The sequence below is a fragment of the Notothenia coriiceps genome, unplaced genomic scaffold (assembly GCF_000735185.1).
Source record: "Notothenia coriiceps isolate Sejong01 unplaced genomic scaffold, NC01 NC01_scaffold00037246, whole genome shotgun sequence".
NCBI classification, from domain to species: domain Eukaryota; kingdom Metazoa; phylum Chordata; class Actinopteri; order Perciformes; family Nototheniidae; genus Notothenia; species Notothenia coriiceps.
Genome location: NW_011369947.1, coordinates 5,953,066 through 5,966,147, shown reverse-complemented (window position 1 = coordinate 5,966,147; position 13,082 = coordinate 5,953,066).

Below are 13,082 nucleotides of genomic sequence, written 5' to 3'. Positions count from 1 at the left end.
GAGCACCATTGAGTTCTTTGTAACCAAATGTCTCTCAGAGGGGCGTGGGGAGGGGCTCCTTATTTTCATCTAAAGTAACAGACAGAGAATCAGCACTTTGGAAACAGGGCTGAAACAGAGGGGATTATGGGTAATGCTGCAATGATCTGTTTGGTGTTTCAGCCAATCAGAGACAGGCTGTGGATATATCTGAGACCTATAAAAAGTAATGAAGAACAGCATAATAGGAGACCTTTAAATCTCAGTGGAGTGCTACCTTCCCCTCCTCTCCCCCTCTTCCTCCCTCTTCATCTTCCTCCCTTATGCCTCGGTAATAGCAACAATTAGCCGCTGCGCTCCATTGGCTGAGCTGAGCGCATTAACGGCGAGGCGGAGGTAATACCGACTGAACGGGGAGTTTTAGGGCCTGATTGGATTTGCCAGCCAGAGGAGGCATTTAGTAACTGTACTTGTCTTGTAATCTTGTATGTAATTGTTCGGGGGTGTGTTCAGTGTAGCGGGGGTCCTCGTAAAGGCACAGCCGTGCAATAAAGTTGAATAATTGTAACATTTTAATATAATAATGCAGTCAAATTCAATTGCACTCATCCACAAATACATATTGCTGCACAAACAGACACCATGAAGAGATACATATTAAAGACAAGATGATGCATTCAGGAACAGGTTGCAGATATTTATACATATTTTTATATATATTCATATTTTTGTATTCGGGATTGTGGGAAACAGTATTTCGATCTCTCTCTGTACACACAACATGAAAGATTGACTTTGACAGATAAGAAGTAATCCAACAAATCCTCAACATCATGTGTTTGTAATAAACCCGATATCACAAATTACACATTCCTCTCAGTGGGCTTTACACTCTGTACATCTTACACAGCCCCCGGCCTAAACCCTCACAGGAAACAATCCCCCCACCCCCCACAACTATCGGGGAAAACTGGAAGAAACCTACCGTAGAGAAACAGAGGAGGATCGCTTTCACAGGACGGACGGACGAGCAATATATCGTGTGTATAGATTTAAATAAATAATAAAATATCAACAACTAAATGACTCACATGATCGTGGAGATGGATCCAGGAGGATGTCACACACAAGTTGTCCAGGTGCAGCCAAAATAAGTGTCCATCAGGTGCAGCTACGACACAACCGGACCATGTTTGGTTGCAAGAAAACATTCTACTGTAAAACGGCCGAAAGCATTTCGATTTAGAGAAACAACGTGCAGTCTCAAAAACGATGCACATAAAAAAAAAAACACACTCTTACAAATGACACGACTTTGCAAAGGTGTGCAATGGATAGGGGAGGCTGTGGCGCAGTGGACTGGTGCGTTGGTGTTCGGATCAGGTTCAAACCCGCCTGCAGTCAGCATGTCGTTGTGTCCCTGAGACACTTCACCCCAAATTGCTCCTGTGGGGATTGTCCACAGTATTGAGTATGTTAGTCACTTTGGATAAAAGCGTCTAACAAGTAACATGTAATGATACGCAGAAGTCCGATTCTGCGTGCATATGATACGCTGATATTGCACCTCAAACATTAAAACAAAGAGCTCCGTGGCTTCAGGCTTGATCGCCGTTCCAATGACAGTTTTAATGTTTGCGGTGCAATAAACGACACAGCAGCTTATTGGGTTAGGGTTAAATAAATGTCAAAGATATGTAGAAAATAAACGCATTTAAGATACGCTCATAACAAACGTAACGTGGGAGTATCATATGCACGCAAGCACAGACTTCTGCGTATCTATTGCACGCCGTTGCAAAGTCGTGTCATTTGTACGCAGACTGAAGAGAGTGGGCTGGAAAAAACATAAATGTGCCGAAACTGGCCAACTGTCTGCAGTCACATCAGAAGGAGTCATGTGACCACATTGTTAAAATAAGCCCATAAAACATTGTGGTTGAGTTTCCAACCACAGAGACAGTTGTCCAGCTTTATGACCCTGAACGTCACCAACTGGGAGTTGAAGCGGTCGGAAGTTACAGTGTTGAAAGTGGACGGTTTTCATCCAATAAGGAAAAGGAGGGGGTTTCCTGAAGTGAAGTGTTTGAGTGCAGCTCAGAGGTCGATGTGGTCGCTTCTGCAAATGTCACGCTCATTACGGCACTAATACACTCATAGAGACACATGGAGGACAGACACACACACACACACACACACACACACACACACACACACACACACACACACACACACACACACACACACACACACACACACACACACACACACACACAGATGAAGAGGAGGATTGTTTCAGAAGTTGCTGTGTTCAGCAGTTTCTCCGGCACTTCCTGTTGTCAGTTCTTTGGCTGCGCTTGTTTTGAGTTCTTGTCAGAAGTTCTGGTTTGAGAGAGGAGCTTTGTGCACTGAAACACTGAACCGTCAGTGTGTGTGTGTGTGTGTGTGTGTGTGTGTGGACCTTGTTCTTTGTGAGGGAGCATCATGTCGCTCGTTGACCTCTCGCCGCCCTTTTCGGTCCTGAATCCCCCGGCTGCCTGTGGTGACGGCGGTTTATTATCTAGCCTCAAGTCTTCATGAGTTTCTCTTCTCTCAGCAGAAAGTGGAGCGCAGTGAACGAGTGTGAAGACACTGTTTGGTGGTTGTGTGATTTATTTATTTCGTATTGCACTTGAAGGTGTTTTTGTTTCAGCATAACTACAAAGAGCAACACAAGCATTACTGTAAATTGATGTTATTTGAAATGTGCCCCAAAGTTAAGTTACTGTAAATAAAGGGATTGGACAGTAATTACATAAAGATACTATAACGGAAACAGGACATGATATTATTTGTGATTTTTCTTGCAATATTTGTTGTTGTTCATCAATAAGTTGTTATGCCTAGTTATTGGACCAAGTACGGTGGCCGACAGGTGCAAAAAAACACTCTACAACGACCCAAAACATTTCCATTTAGAGAAATACGCTGCAGTTTCAGAAACTACGCAAATATAAAATCGCAAATGTTCCTGTACACATGAGGAAAGACATTCAGCAACTTGAGGAAACTAAAAGCTGCAGAAACCAAACGCTGCAAGAAGCTCAAAACACAACGGAGACCAGGGGACACTAAAGAGTGACGCACACAGCTAGGAGACTAGGGGACACTAAAGAGTGACGCACACAGCTGGGAGACCAGGGGACACTAAAGAGTGACGCACACAGCTGGGAGACCAGGGGACACTAAAGAGTGACGCACACAGATGGGAGACCAGGGGAACACTAAAGAGTGACGCACACAGCTGGGAGATCAGGGGACACTAAAGAGTTACGCACACAGCTGGGAGACCAGGGGACACTAAAGAGTGACGCACACAGCTGGGAGACCAGGGGACACTAAAGAGTGACGCACACAGCTGGGAGACCAGGGGACACTAAAAAGTGACGCACACAGCTGGGAGACCAGGGGACACTAAAGAGTGACGCACACAGCTGGGAGACCAGGGGACACTAAAGAGTGACGCACACAGCTGGGAGACCAGGGGACACTAAAAAGTGACGCACACAGCTGGGACGGAGCGCTTGGTGACGTTCAGGATTATAAAACTGAACAACTGTCTCTGTTGTTGGAAACTTCCCTAAAATGTGTTATGGTCTTATTTTAACAATGTGGTCACATGACTCCTTCTGATGTTACTGCAGACCGGCTGTAAGCTAGCTAGCTAACGTAGCTAAAGTTGTGTTTTGAGCTTCTTGCATGTGTTTTGTGTTATCGTTTCTAACTGCAGCACGTTTCTGCTCATGGAAGTGTTTGGGGTTTTTGTTGCGGGTTCTTCTGTATCATGAATTACTTATTTGAAACATCCAACAATTATACATGCAATTGAACATTGAAGGCATTTAAACAGGTGGTTCCGCCCTGTTGTTATCCCACATTTGAATCAGATACATTCTGATGATTTTTTGTTGCATATTTGGTTCATGCAACACTAAGGATAACTTGATTTCTGCCCCCCTCCCCTCCTGCAGCTGTTTCCTGTCTCTGCTGCTGGTCGCTGCTGTGGTGTGGAAAGTCAAACAGACCTGCTGGGCCTCGAGACGCAGAGAGGTAGGACATCTTCATCATTATCATCATCATTGTTAGAAAAATCGCACTGGTCCCCGGCTTGAGCTTCAATATCAGGATCCATGTATTTCTGATTCTCCAGAATGGAAGTAGTCATCACATACAGAGCATCAACTAGTTCCTGAACAGTGTCCTTCACATGCTGATATCCAAGAGAGGGAGTTCCACAGTCACAAGATGGAGGACTGCCGCTTCTTGTTATCATAAATCCTGTCATGAACAAAATACTAAAAAATCTGACTTTTTTTGAAAATTCTGACTTTTTCTCAAAAATTCTAACTCTTACTCAAAAATATGACTTTTTTTCAAAAATTCAGATTTTTTTCTCAAAATGTTGACTTTTTCTCAAAAATTTGACTTTATCTCAAAAATGCAGATCTTTTCTAAACAATTTTTACTTTTTTCAAATCCTGGCTTCTTCTCAAAAATTCTGACTTTTTCTCAAAAATTCTGACTTTTTCTCAAAAATTCTGACTTTTTTCAAAATCCTGACTTTTTTTTCGAAGAATCAAAGAATTCTGACTTTTTCTCAAAATCTCAAAAATGTTAAATATCACTGGTTTCAGCTTGAATCTCAGGATCCATATTTGTGATCCTCTCCAGAATGGAGAATGGAGTAATCACATACAGAGCATCAACTAGTTCCTGAACAGTGTCCTTCACATGCTGATATCCAAGAGAGGGAGTTCCACAGTCACAAGATGGAGGAATAGAAAGCAGTATTCAATGTTTACTTCAGATTAGCTCCACGTCAGAAATGATCATGCTTGTCATATGTCTCTCTCCATAGAGGCTGAATCATCATGTTAATCACATAGCTATCATATGCCTCAAACAGTCCTGATGCTCTTCTAGGTAATCACACATCCTGTCATGTTCACAGCTACAGTTGATACCTTTGATATCATGTTGCTCTGATATTGGAAGAGGACATTCAGGATGTTCCCAACACAAACCTATAGAACACACTAGAGGAGAGGGAAACCCCCCAAAAAGCAGAACAGGGCCTCTTTAATAAAGTGTTTGCTAAATGTTATCTCTGTTTAAAGAGAAACAACAGAAGCTAAAAGAATATCCACAAGCTGGAAGTCGGCCACGAAAATAATGGAGTCTGAGAGGCTTTTTTATTTCTTCTTTACTACAGTCTACCTGGAGTGCAGTTGACTTGCATCTGTGTGCAGGAAACTATCAAAAAGATAAGAATTGCACTTTACTTCCTTCCAATGCTGAGGTCTACTTTTTTTTTTCTTTACACGGCGCTCAGAGTGTTCCTTTGCCTCCCAGAGACACTTTGATTTAAGGCTCTTCAGCCATTAAAAGGTGTAAGAAATGTTCTGTCAGGGTCTCGTGTAGCTGGAGAGATTACCATGTCCTCTCACAATGTACGAATTCAGCTCGATCAGAGAATGAAATATGACTTGCAGCGTTGGTTTTGGAGGATAATTGCAGCTTAGATGCTGGATAGGGAGTTCTTTAAATGTCTACCACTAATAATACTGCTCCCTAAAAACCCTGAAGGATTTTGTTCTTTCTGAAAGCCCTTAAAAGCATTTATTCTACTGTAAATGAAAGGTAGTCTGGCTGTGAAAAACTGATTGCAGCCATTCACTGTGCAACTTTATGATTATACATAGTTGTGGGCTACATGGATAATACTTTAGCACATGTGGTTCATTTCATAGTCGCAGGGTAGAGTGCTCTATGCAATATAAATGTATGGCCTGGTGAGAAGAAAATAACATTGTTTTTTCACAGAAAACGATATAGTTGAGGTCGAAATCAGCCGAGAACGGGATCAATCAACACTTCTCATGAAATAACTTATGCGTGTTTGTTTTTTCACTATAAGGGAACTATTCTGCTGATGTTCAGGTGTATATCAGTATGTAGTGTCTCTACTTTAAAGAGTCCTCTCCTGCTGATGTTCAGGTGTATATCAGTATGTAGTGTCTCTACTTTAAAGAGTCCTCTCCTGCTGATGTTCAGGTGTATATCAGTATGTAGTGTATCTACTTTAAAGAGTCCTCTCCTGCTGATGTTCAGGTGTATATCAGTATGTAGTGTCTCTACTTTAAAGAGTCCTCTCCTGCTGATGTTCAGGTGTATATCAATATGTAGTGTCTCTACTTTAAAGAGTTCTCTCCTGCTGATGTTCAGGTGTATATCAGTATGTAGTGTCTCTACTTTAAAGAGTCCTCTCCTGCTGATGTTCAGGTGTATATCAGTATGTAGTGTCTCTACTTTAAAGAGTCCTCTCCTGCTGATGTTCAGGTGTATATCAGTATGTAGTGTCTCTACTTTAAAGAGTCCTCTCCTGCTGATGTTCAGGTGTATATCAGNCACCCACACACACACACACACACACACACACACAGACACACACACACACACACACACACACACACACACACACACACACACACACACACACACACACACACACACACACACACACACACACACACACACACACACACACACACCTTTTCACCTGAATCTCCTCCTAGAGCTCCATTGTGTTCTTTGTAACCAAATATCTCTCAGAGGGGCGTGGGGAGGGGCTCCTTATTTTCATCTAAAGTAACAGACAGAGAATCAGCACTTTGGAAACAGGGCTGAAACAGAGGGGATTATGGGGTGCTGCAATGCACGATCTGTTTGGTGTTTCGAGCCAAACACTTCAGAGACATGTTTATATATATCTGAGACCTGTAATATATTGATGAAAACGGTATAATAGGGGACCTTTAAGTAATAAATGCTTAAGGCAGCATTTAATGCAGCCATCATGTACGTATTGCTGTCTAAAGATGCAGGAATCGATATATTATGACTGCTCTGAGGTTGGGGTCACCCTCACTTCAATATGCTGTATTGTGATTTATGAGTCCTACAGTATGGCCCTGTAGAGTTTGAACAGCCATGCTAGAAGATATTATGCAGGGTTGTGACTAGGAGCAACAGACCTTTGTAGATTGCGTTCAGCAAGTCTACTTTACTTTGTCATCAACCATTGGTCTGCAGATATAACAAAGAGGACTGATGTAGTTATAGAAGTTGAATTATAGGTCATGGTCTACAAGTTCTACGAGGCAGGTCAGAACTAAAAATGGTATTATGTTCACAGTAACCCCGCTTAAGTTTTCATTAGCAAAGGCATGCACAGAGAAGACCAAACATGTTGCAAATTGAACTGCAAATATATGTGTGATCATGCATGAAATAATCACAACAATGTACACTGAATACATTCGAAAATTGACTTGAATAAAAAAAAATGTCTTAACAGATTACTCATAATTATATTAGGTGAGTTAAAAGCAATAACATTAAGTTTAAATAGTAAATAACATCTAACCTAAAACAATTAGGTGTAATCTGTTGACACGTTTCACAATGTTTCATCTTTGCATGCAACACAACTTAAATAATAAATGGACTGCATTAATATACCGCTTTTTTTTAGCCTTTGTGACCGCCCAAAGGGATTTTACAAAACAAGTTAGCATTCCCCACTGCAAGCCATTTTTGATTCAGTATCTTGACCAAGATATCTACCACATGGGGTGGGGTATCAAACCACCAAAACTGAATTGGTTACCATTCCACCAACTGAGCCACAGCCCTCTTGAATAATCAAATCACATTTGTGTTCCTCTTTTAAAAAATGAAAAAGAAGTTTGTTTGTTTGTTTCCTATTTAAAAAGGCTTAACGTATTGTTCCTAGGTGTTGCGACACAGATTTATTCCGAAAACTGTCAGGAAGCAATTAGCACTGAAACAATCTATTTAAGCAACAAAATAAATGTGTGATGCATGAGCATGTTCACAGGGAAATCAGTTTGTATCTATTGAATGTAGAAGTGCAAGAGACATGCAGAGATATCATATGTTCATGCAAACAAATTGAGTCTCTCCGTGATTCACATGCACAGGATATAAATGACTCTATATAGAAACCAAAGGGAGGCAGCATATGCTGTGACAATTCATCACAAAGCAGGCTGTGAATCTTCTGCTTCACGTCTCTCAACCTACACCATCGCATGCAAACCGTGCAATCGCTTCATTTTCTTCGTGCTGCGAAAGAAAATGACCCATGAGCGCTCTTAATTTTTTTTTTACATCCGACATGAAAACTCATTGGGAACGAGAGTAAAGTCTACATGTGAATGCACGACACCTTAAAGAGCCTGTGACACGAACCCAACAACTGTTGTGCAATGAAATAGTGGGCTACTAGTAATCTCGAACCGTCAGTTTAAAAAAGAAAAAGCGATACCGTTCCGATAAATATCAATAATTTCGAACATCGCGGGAAAATTCCTTCGACTCATTTTGCAGTTTTGGGGGAAGCCGGAAGTGACGTCAATGCGAGAATGCTTAACTGTGCGGCGAGAGAGCCAAACACGGACAAAGTATGTTGTCATGCGTAGAAATGGTGAATTACTGAGTTTAGGCACGTTAATAACGTTTTAATGAAGTTGACTACAGTATATTCATATTTGTCAGTGCTTTCATGTCAATTCGGCGAACATAAACATAAATGATCGTGGTGAAGATGATGATTAAATTAGGATTAAAAATCGGTAGTGAGAGCTGCTGAATTTCCTCCCGTCGGATGTGATATAAAAACAAATCGATTCTTTTTGTAAACTCAAGTGGATGAAACTACATTTATTAGTGCTTTCATGTCAATTCGGCGAACATATGATACATTAAATGATCGTGAGGATGATGATTTAAAAATCTTTTGTTTGAGCCGGTGTGCATTTCCTGATGAGAAAACAAACCTTAGCTTTTTGTAGTTGCAGTCAGTGGTGTAGTGGGCGTTGGACGCGGGGGTACGCCGTACCCCCACTTATTTGAAGCATGATTTCTTTTTTTAATAGTCTAATACATCTAAAATCATTGCCAGTGTTATCAGTTGCAAGTGTGTGTTTGTTGTAATAATGACGAAAACACACAGGCAGATAGGTANTGACGTGTTATGAACTATAATATATATGCCTATAGTTTTGTGGTAACGTTCACGCCACTAATTTAGGCTAGCAACTCACAGCAGCAGTATGCCTATTGTCATTAGTGGCGTGAACGTTACCACAAAACTATAGGCATATATATTATAGTTCATAACACGTCATGTCAAAGCTATGAACTGCATTCTTGTAGTTTAGCTGCAATATAGGCTATATGTAACATCTAACATTTACAAAAGTCACCTGTAATAGTTACCTTATTTAGGACTAGATGCCGTTTGCATGGTGGAGAGCAGCAGTGATGAAGGGACCTTTGAAGACAGCGCCACTGCAGCGCATGCGCACTTCTTATCTCATAATTATGACTTTTTATCTCATTATTTCGACTTTTTTTTATCTCATTATGACTTTTTATCTCATAATTTCGACTATTTTATCTCACAATTATGACTTTTTATCTCATAATTTCGACTATTTTATCTCATAATTATGACTTTTTATCTCATTATTATGACTTTTTATCTCATTATTATGACTTTTTATCTCATAATTTCGACTTTTTTATCTCATTATGACTTTTCATGGGGATTTAATTTTTTTCAAGTGGCGGAAATGGGCTTCCATACCTTAGAAAGCATAATACGGCCTTTTCAAGAAATAAAATCTGTATTTAAGGAAATGATATGGTTCGATATTTTGATAAATAAATGTTGTTTGGGTGTGAAACTTGAATAACTACAGTTGTTTGAGGTGTTTTCACAATAATATAAACAGATTTAGGAGGAAATGATGACCTGTTTGACTTGTGTATGTTGAAGTAAACAGCATATAATGTTTTTTCACTGTCGTATTGAACTGGTTTGAATCATGGAATATCACTGGTACTGGTATCAATCTCTACATTTTCGGTATTGTGACATCATTCGTTTGGAATAGAGTGGAGGCACCCGGTTCTCTTCATACTATATTGGGTGTCTGCATGGATGGACGTCTTAACATGTTTTATCTAGTGTTTTTTTATCTAGTTTCATAGAGTTCTACGTCATTTAGTGTCACATTGTAAATGACATCTGCTACACAAAGTCAACGGGACGAGAGAGGGAGGTAGTGAATGACAGAAAGAGAGGAGAGATGAAGCAGGCAGGTCACCTCGTGGAGCTTGTCATCAGCAAAACCAGACATCGTTCCCTCTGCCACAGGTTTCTCTCACACAGTGGGAGGAGTTTGCCTTATGAGTGACTGCATTACCATTGCTCTGAGGGCACATTGTCCATTACAGCTCATTAGTTTCCTAAATCGCTATTCATTTTCAACGGGGCACCCCGTGGTCTAATCCCGGCGCGGGGAAGGAAATGGGAGGCCATGAAAGAGAGGAAGGAGAAAGATCGCTCATGTCATCAACAAAGAGGCTGACACTGCGTTGACGTCAAGCAAAAGCAAATACAACATCTGAGGAGATGCACCCCCCCCCTGCACACTAACGACAGGTATGAGCTTGGTGAAAGAGTCGCACACACACATTCTCAATCCACATTTCCATCCCCCCACCCTGATTTATGAGCTCAACCTAGGAGATTGCTTTCCACGAGAGGAGGAGAAACATATACCAGCCTACCACACACACACACACACACACACACACACACACACACACACACACACACACACACACACACACACACACACACACACACACACACACACACACACACACACACACACACAAAGGTGAAATGGAGTAGGAAAACAAATAGATGTTGCTAGCGGTAAACCACTGGTCCGGTGAGCAGCGACTCAGGGATAACTGTCGGACACACACACACTCGGATGATTTCTTTTTTCCATCTACATCCAGCAATCAGCGGGACAATAAAGATGTAGAGGTGTAGAGATCGCACCTGACCTAAAGGTGTCAAACGTTCAGGATATTATTCCGCCTTGCTTCTTTAACTGCTGATGATGTTGGACTCCACCTCCATGAGCTTAAAACTACTAACCATCCCAGAGCCTTTTTTATATTTAAAGGCCCGGACACACCAAGCTGACACCAAAGAACTGACACAGATGGACCCCGACTGTTGCGTCGCCTCGCGTCTCTGCGTTTTGGCCATGTTTCGCAATGGAACACACCGCAAAGACTTCAGCCGACGGCCAAGAAGCACGTACAAACTGCGCATGCTTGAGTGGCAATTAACTCTCCTTACCAGCAGACGGCGNTTTCAGTTGAAGTATACTTAAAGTTCAATGTAATCAACTGTTAAAAACATACTGTTTACATTTTTTTCTCCAATAAATGGATGTTTTCAAAGTCAATGAATAATCGCATTTAATAATCGCAATTACAATTATTGACCCAAATAATCGAGATTATGATTTTTGCCATAATCGAGCAGCCCTACTTGAGATGACGTTGTTTTTAAAGTGTGCTATATAAATGAAATGTATTAGTATTATGTAGAGCATATGGTCCGGAGTTTGAGAAGCCCTGGTGTAGAGTGTGACCCTGTGTCTCTGTCCTGCAGGTCTGGGATCAGTCATCGGTGTGAGTCCTGGAGCATGAAGAGGAACTGAAGGAACCCTTGATCCACACACAGACACACACACTGCCTGTACATAGTGCAGCTGCTCGTGCAACTTCCCATAAACCTGCACTCTCTCCTGCGACCTGAGTCCTCTTTCCTCACGCGTGCTTTCATTGGAAAGTGGAAGATCTGCAGAAGAAGAGAACCCACTTTATGAAATGTTCCTCCAGAGATGTAAATAATGCCGTCTGAGTTTTATAGATAAAGGGAATAGTCGGCCGGTGAAGCCAAGTCTATTTTTTTTTTAAAAACGAGTTTCTAAAGATGTCGACAGGGAGATTAATGATGTAATCAACGTTTAATAACTACTCTCATTAGTCCTGAAGAGGGTCTGAGGAGCAGCACTTTGCACATTTACCGACGGATCTGAAGTGAAACTCGCGCTTTATTCTGAGGATCGCTCTCTAGCCTTTGGCATCTAAACGCTTTATGGTTTGTGACATGTTGCAAGTGCTCCTCGTGTTGTTTCAACATGCTGCTGATTCTGTGAAGTGTAGTCGTCGTCAGGAGTCACTTTAACTGCTTCCTCAGATCCATCACTCCTCCTCTTCCTCCTCCTCCCTTCTTCTTCCTCTTCCTCAGTGAGCATGAACACTTACAGCAGCTCCTCTGATTCTCTTGGTTGTTTTCCTTTCTCTGTATTCGGTTCAATAAGTAGACGTTGATGTTTGACAGTGACTTAATATTTTCTTGATTTCTAGAGATGTAAACCAGTACATGCATTAAACATGATTGAAGTGTTTCCGTGTGTGTGTGTGTTCAGAGCAGACAGACACAGAACGTTTAAAAGTCATGGTATAGTATGCAAAACTAATTAACACATAGTAGAATAAGAAAAGTAATTAAATAGATATTGAAGTGTGTGTGTGTGTGTGTGTGTGTGTGTGTTCAGCTGCAGATATACCATCAGTGTGAGAACAAACACCACGTTTACAAGTCATAGTAATAAAATATTAACATAAAGTAGAATAAGAATAGTAATTATATATATATATTGAAGTGTGTGTGTTCAGAGCAGACAGACACAGGATGTTTAAGTCATGGTATAGTATGCAAAACTAATTAACACATAGAATAAGAAAAGTAATTAAATAGATATTGAAGTGTGTTCCCGTGTGTGTGTGTGTGTGTGTGTGTGTGTGTGTGTGTGTGTGTGTGTGTGTGTGTGTGTGTGTGTGTGTGTGTGTGTGTGTGTGTGTGTGTGTGTGTGTGTGTGTGTGTGTTCAGAGCAGACAGACACGGTAGGTTTATCTAGTTTATTTCTCCTTTAATTCTACAACAATGTAATGCTCTTTAAAAGTAAATCCGACAGAAACAAAATATTCAGACTGAACGAGGAGCACTTGTTGTTACAGGAAGTCGCTATGTACAGCTACACACTCCTCACACACTCCGGAGGAGGTTCAAAGTGCTTCGAAAAAACAGACGGGAGAAA